Source organism: Mirounga leonina, unplaced genomic scaffold (assembly GCF_011800145.1).
Source record: "Mirounga leonina isolate KUSES-001 unplaced genomic scaffold, KU_Mleo_1.0 Mir_125, whole genome shotgun sequence".
Taxonomy (NCBI): domain Eukaryota; kingdom Metazoa; phylum Chordata; class Mammalia; order Carnivora; family Phocidae; genus Mirounga; species Mirounga leonina.
Window position 1 is genome coordinate 68,229,340 of NW_023270305.1, and position 6,251 is coordinate 68,235,590.

The following is a 6,251-nucleotide window of genomic DNA, read 5'->3' on the forward strand; positions in this document are numbered from 1 at the left end:
TGGACAGGTCTGTGGCCAGGGACGTGGAGGGGGTGTGCAGAGACTGAGCGGAAGCGGGCGTTCAGGGGAGAGGGATGAGCACCGAGGAGCTGGCATGGGCCGGGCAGGAAGGAGGCCCATTAACACTTCCTCCGGCACCTCGGCCAGGGTGCACACAGGCGCGTTTGTCCCGCTTTCACTGTGGGGCTGTGTTCGAAGCAGCCCCTGCCCCCCAACCCCAGGTGGGCGGTGTAGCCTGGGCACAAATGCCCTTTATGGGATGGGCAGTGCTAGCGGAAGACAGCACCTCCTTGGACCCGGACCACCCCCCAGAGTTCAGAATTGACCCTGGAGCCGCCTCCCTCCTGCTAAGGCAGGCACGCAGGGAGCCTGGTCACAGGGGACAGAGGGGCATGGCTTTGCGGCTGGGACATCCCAGGAGAAGGCAGCCAGGTTTGGAAGGCCAGGGTCCCCCAGGGACGCTTCCCTCCAGGGCCCATGCTGGGGGATGGTCCCCGCCCCTCCTGCCTGCTGCTGAAGTAAGGGATTTCCATCTCCTTGAGGGGCTCTAGAGGGAGAGTGTGCCCTGGGGAGGCCTGCAGAGGAGAGGGAAACAGGCACACCCCCGTCATCCCTCATTACCATCCCTCCTCCATCCCAGGAGGAGTGGGGACTTCATCAAGCACCCAAGGGCAACCTGGCCACCCCCTCCAAAGAGCCCAGTCTATGTGAGCCTGGGACTGAATTCTCTGAGGCGCCCCGGTCCTCTTCCTACCGCCAGTGGGTGACAGAAGTCACACATCCCACAGGTAAACCCTTCCGTCAGGCCCCACTGAACTTCTGTCCCCCATTCACACAGCTCCCCAAGCCCCCTCCCCTGGCCTGCCCAGTCATTTTTGCTCATTTAGTCCACTGACAGGTGCAGGCACGTGCTGCCTGCCTGTCAGCGCCCCCTAGAGACGGCCCAAGGATCTTCACACCCTCCCCATCCCCCAACCCCAGGGAGGATCCAACTGAACTCCTCCTCCCAGGGTAGGAGACGTGACAAGGGAGCCTGGATGCTGAGCTCTGTTTCCTGTGGCCACAACTCCAGGCTCACCTGGGGTACAGATAACCCTTTCTGTAGATACCATTGTCCCTCTTTTATGCATGGGGACCCTGGGGAGACAGAGGCCCTGCCCTGTGGGGCTTGAGGTCTGCTGGGGAGCAGGGTCAGATGGGAGGGACTCCTAGGTGGGGGGCAGAGCCGCATGCTGGTGGAGGAGCACCCTTCCTGGGGCGCCCGAGCTGAGTCCTGCCTGCTGGTGGCCGGTGGACGCTGTGCTCCTGGTGCCCGTTCTCCCTGGCTGGGCTCTGCATGGTGGGTGGACTCAGGTGAGGGATGGCCAGAGGGAGTGAGAGGGCAAGGCCCTGCCTTCACTCTTCTCCTAGGCCGAGCGCTCAGGCTGATGAACTTCCTTCCCCCCTGAGCACCCCCTGTGAATGTGACCTCGCCATCACCACGGCCACCCATGCTGACTTGGGTTTATCTCTGGCCCTCTGGCCCGGCTGGGGGAAATGGAACCGAAGGATGTGACACCAGCCTCGGTCACAAACCCAAGTCCTAAAGCCCTTTCATGTCCTGCAGAGCCAGAGGCAAGGCAGGCTGTCCCGGCCGGACACCCTGAACGCCCACACAGGCACAGAGACAGAGACACTTCCTCCGCGCCCAGCACCCACCTCCTTCCCAACGCGGATATCCATGCGGACACACCTCAGGCACAAACACACTCTTGCCACCCACGCCCCACCCCTCAGTGGTCGAGACCTACGGCATGCACACGTGGGCCCGGCCCTCAGCCCGGGAGCCCGGAGTCCTGCCCCCGTGGAAATTTCCTCCAGCCGCAACCTCACAGACACAGGTACGCTGTGCTCTCTCACAGATACCCTTCCTGACCTCAACCACACAGACGAGCTCACAAATTCAGACACCCGGCGCAGCAGAGTCTCCGCAACACCTGGGTGCTCACACACCCAGGCACGTGCTCTGTAGATACGCACGTGGACCGGAACCCCAGTGCTGGAGCGCTGGACCGAGGGGTTTGTGCAGATGGACAACATATTTATAGTTCATGGGTTTTGAAAGGTGTGTGTGTGAGAGAGAGAGAAAGAGAGAGAATGCACAAGGTGTCGGGCGAGCCAAGTGGAGAGGAAGAGAAGGAAGGAAAAACTCTGTGACTCACTTCCAGCCTAACAATGCCACATCTCAGCCCCTCCAGTCAGGGGGAAGGGCCCGTTTGTCAACCCAGGCTCCACCTGGCTGTGGGGCTGTAAAGTGAGGGCCTGTCCCGTTGGACAGAGGAAGTGGGGACCCCATCCAGAGAGACTTGCTCTTCCTCTGTCTGCACCTGGGGGGCGGGGCATGAACTTAGCATCCCACATCCCCAACACCTGTCTTGTCTCCTGTACCCATCTCTAGATGCTTTGGCTGCACTCCCCATCCCTGACCAAAACAAACCCCAGAGACCTCTGTTTCTGCACCATAAGCTCCTGAGCTCGGACATCCCCAACCAACAGCCTGGTCTACTGCTCCTGTCACTAGGATCCTGCCTTCGCCACCCAACTGCACCCCACGAGCTCCTCCAGACCTTTCTTCCAGGTGTGTCTGCCGCCTGCCATGCCCCTCCATGCCCCCATACTCATCCCCTCCATCCTTGAGGCTCCAGATCCTTCCCTGATGCTGCCTCCCGGCCCTGAGCTCTTCCTGCCCCAAACCATGGGTTCTAGTCCTCATTTTCTGGGTAGTGAGCCACCTCCTCCTCCCAGTTAGACTATGAGTTCCTAAAGATCAGGCTCTGGAATTTCTTCTTCTGCCTCCAGAACCCTGCCCCCCACCCCAACCCTCACCAGCAGGGCCCTGGACAGCAGCAGGGGGCCAGTGAGGCCTTGAGGGATAACAGTAAGGAATGGAAGAAGGGTTGAAAGACAAGGACCTCTGCCTAACAAGGTAACTAGTTTCCCTCTGGACTTGATTCTCCTGGCCAGGGCTCCATTCTGCTGGGACAGTGAGGGAGGGAGGATTTCTCACTGGGTACCCCACTCGCCCCGATCGAGGGCCCAGAGAGCAGGGCAGGGCCTCGTCTGCATACCTATTTAGCACTCTGCGACATGGGGGCTCTCATTGGCCTCAGTTAATTGAGGCTTCTAGAGGCTGGGGAGTTGCCCAGGCCACCCAGCTGGTAAACAGCAGAGCCCTAGAGCTTCTGCAACTCCCCCCTCACAATACCATCCTGCCCCTCAGCAGTCCCGCCTCTGTCCCCAGTTTGCCCTCTGAATGTCACTGGTCTCTGACCTTGAACTTTTGCTCTGCTTTGTCTGCCTGAAACTCTGCCTGTTTCTGCCCTTATCTTTCCCCTGAGCCCCCACCCCTTTGCCTGAGTGCATCTTCTTTAACTTGCCTGGAGCAGAGTGAAGTCCGCCCGAGGCTGAGGGCGTTTCTTTACAATCTCATAGGGAGCCGGGCTTAGCATACACTTTTCAGTGAGGAAAGCTTTTCTGAAGCTAGACAGAGACCTGTCCTTCTTTCTCGCCACCAGCAGGGATTGTGCTCATAAGAGACGCTCCTTGTCTGCTTGTAGCTTCCTTTCTGGCTTGCTGTCTTGCACACACACACACACACACACACACACACACACACCCCATAGCAGACCTGCCTCCCCAGAGCCTACACAATCTTTGTTGCAAATGATGATGGAAAAAACAGGTAATGGGCTCTGGGAAATGCATGGGACTGACTCCTGGCACAAACTCAAGTGTGTGATCGCAGTCTGCAGATAGCATGTAATTATTTGGTAAGAAATTGAATTCCAACCCCAAGCCAACAGCTGTCCCTGTGTTTCCCCCCCCCCGCCCGTGCTGCTTGCCAGACCCACAGTGCCTCAGTATCAGACGTGAAATGTGGTTGTGATTTTCGTGCTTAACCAAAGTCAAAGCTGATTCCTCAGTGAGTTCACTTTAGCTGGAACATAAAGACTGACCCAGATTCTTGTGTGTTGATGTTATGGGGAGGGGGGCGGGGGTTCCAGAGTAGAGGGGAGGTGGATAGTCTTTGGATGGGGGGGGTCGACTCTGCCACAAGGGGGCTTTGAGTCACCCTGTTGGGAGTGGCCGTTAGCACAGCTAGGGATGGACGTGACCTGCCTGTGTGGCCTTCGGTGACACAGAATTGGGAACAGGCCTGGCAGGATTGCACTTCACTAACCCCTGGGGGTGGGGGTGGCTGCCTGACTTGCTCTGGCCAATGAAATGTGAGCAGAATTGACACTTCCGGGGGACAAGAGTGAAAGCTAAGGCGTGAACTCTCCTATCCCCTTCTCGCCCGCCACGGTTAATAGCGAACAGTGGTGTTGCCGGGGGGAGCTTCCTTCAGCCGGGGTCCTGAAGTGAGGAAAACGTACTTCAGAACGCTTCAGGTGACCTGCAGTGCTCATTTGGCAGGACAGAGAAATAAATCTTTACTGTTTTAAACCACTGAAACGTTGGGATGTTTGTTACTGCAGCACAGACTAGCCTGTCCCGCCTGATATCCCTGCCTTACGGGGTCGATGAGGGGATTCAGAAGATAATGCTCACCAAGAGCTTAGCAGAGTGCTCCTCAACATGCTACCTCCTCCTCTTCCTCCTCTGTGTTATTTCACTTTTATGCTTTGAACCAAGTCACAGCAATGTACCCAGGCCCACTATGTGTCTGGTACAGGGGGTGACAGATGTACATGCAGCTAACTGTCACCTGAAGGGCTAATGCTGCATTGCCCGTATTCGTCCAGGGCTAGGTGGGTGCAAGGGAGGGCGTAGTAAGTTTACCGGGGTTCTCAAAAGTAAAGTCTAGACTAGCTTCTGGGGTGGGGAGTGTTGGTTTGACTTCTTTGGGCAGAGCAAAGGGAATGGTGGGTTCTAATGATGAGAGGAGCTGCCCTTTCTTGAGCATCTGTGACGCACCAGACACTGAATCAGGCACGTCGGCCCTACTGGCAGACTGACAATAACATCCATGGTGTGTGTGCTAGTAATATGTCCATTTTACAGATTAGAAAATCAAGGCCCGCGAGGGTGCCCAAGTCACCCCAAGTTGGGCAGAGTGTGCGCAAAGATAAAGAGGTGTGGCAACTCTTAACTGGCCTTCAGTCTAGTGCCTCTCAAAGGGCCACATGCTACAACTCCAAGGACAGCTTCTAAGAATGTAATCCATACTCCACCCTGTGGCCTGGGAGACATTTCCAAAACACGGCACTGGCAAAGTCATATTGCTGCTCATGAACCCACTGTGGCGCCCTACTGCCTTCCACACAAGGGCTGGCGGTGTGGCCAGCTGCTTCGAGGCCCTCCTGACCTTTCCAGCATTGTCTCTGGCTATCCCCATTCATGTTGCCAGAGTTCTTCTCTGGGTCCAAACATTTCCTGCCATTTTCTGCCTCTTGGATTTTGCTCAAGCATCAGTCTGGAGTGTCCTTCCCTTAATATATTCACCTGCCTGAGGCCTACTTTTCCTTCCCAGTTCAGCCCACTCCCCACCTTCTCTCTCTGCCCCAGGGGCTCCTGCTAGAATCAAGCCAGAGTGGAGTCACATCCCCGAAGTTGACTGGATCTGGTTTGAATGATAGGATGAGAAAAGGTGGTTCTGTTGGGGTGCAGGCATTTGCTACTATTTAATATGTAGATTTTTAGTAGTACATGTATTCGATGTACGGATGTGTATAAGTACCTCAGAGGTGTGTGCTTGGAGTTGTTTTTTACTCATAGCAGTAGGCGCTCCAACAGGCCTGGAGACCACAGAGGCTATGAGAAATTGTGGAGGTTTGCCATGTACCTGCTGTGTGACTTAGGAAAGTTACTTGACTTCTCTGAGCCCAAGTGATCCTGTCTATAAGATGGAGATTACCTCTGTTCCTACCCTGTGGGGTTGAGGAGGGCTCCATGAAAGAAAACATGTAGAGGAAACAAGGCCTCCCACGTGTGTCCTGAATCCCTAGCCTGGGGAGGGGTGCCCCAGGCTGCTGCTGGCTGCATCCAAGCCGCTGGTGGGTCCTGATAGGAGAGGTGGAGGAGGGAGGGGTGGGGGGGTCACCCCTGTTGATGGTGACTGTGGCGTAGGCAGGATGGGCCGAGACAATCCCAGTGGTGTTTGATAAAAGGCGGAGGCTCATCTCTGGCCAAGTAAATGTTATAAGAAAAGGCCGTCTCCAGGGAAGGGCTCCCTCCCGTTCCTCGCTTAAGGGCCAAAGTCCCCAGAGGCC

The 6,251-nt window shown here is 56.5% G+C and overlaps 1 long non-coding RNA gene across 1 annotated transcript; it reads left to right on the forward strand.

Moving 5' to 3' along the window:
- The first annotated feature begins 2,439 nt into the window (after positions 1-2,439).
- Positions 2,440-4,441, forward strand: LOC118008198. Its single transcript, XR_004678611.1, has 3 exons — positions 2,440-2,617; positions 2,839-2,965; positions 4,353-4,441. It is a non-coding gene; the product is annotated as an uncharacterized LOC118008198 (long non-coding RNA).
- Positions 4,442-6,251: the final 1,810 nt, after the last annotated feature.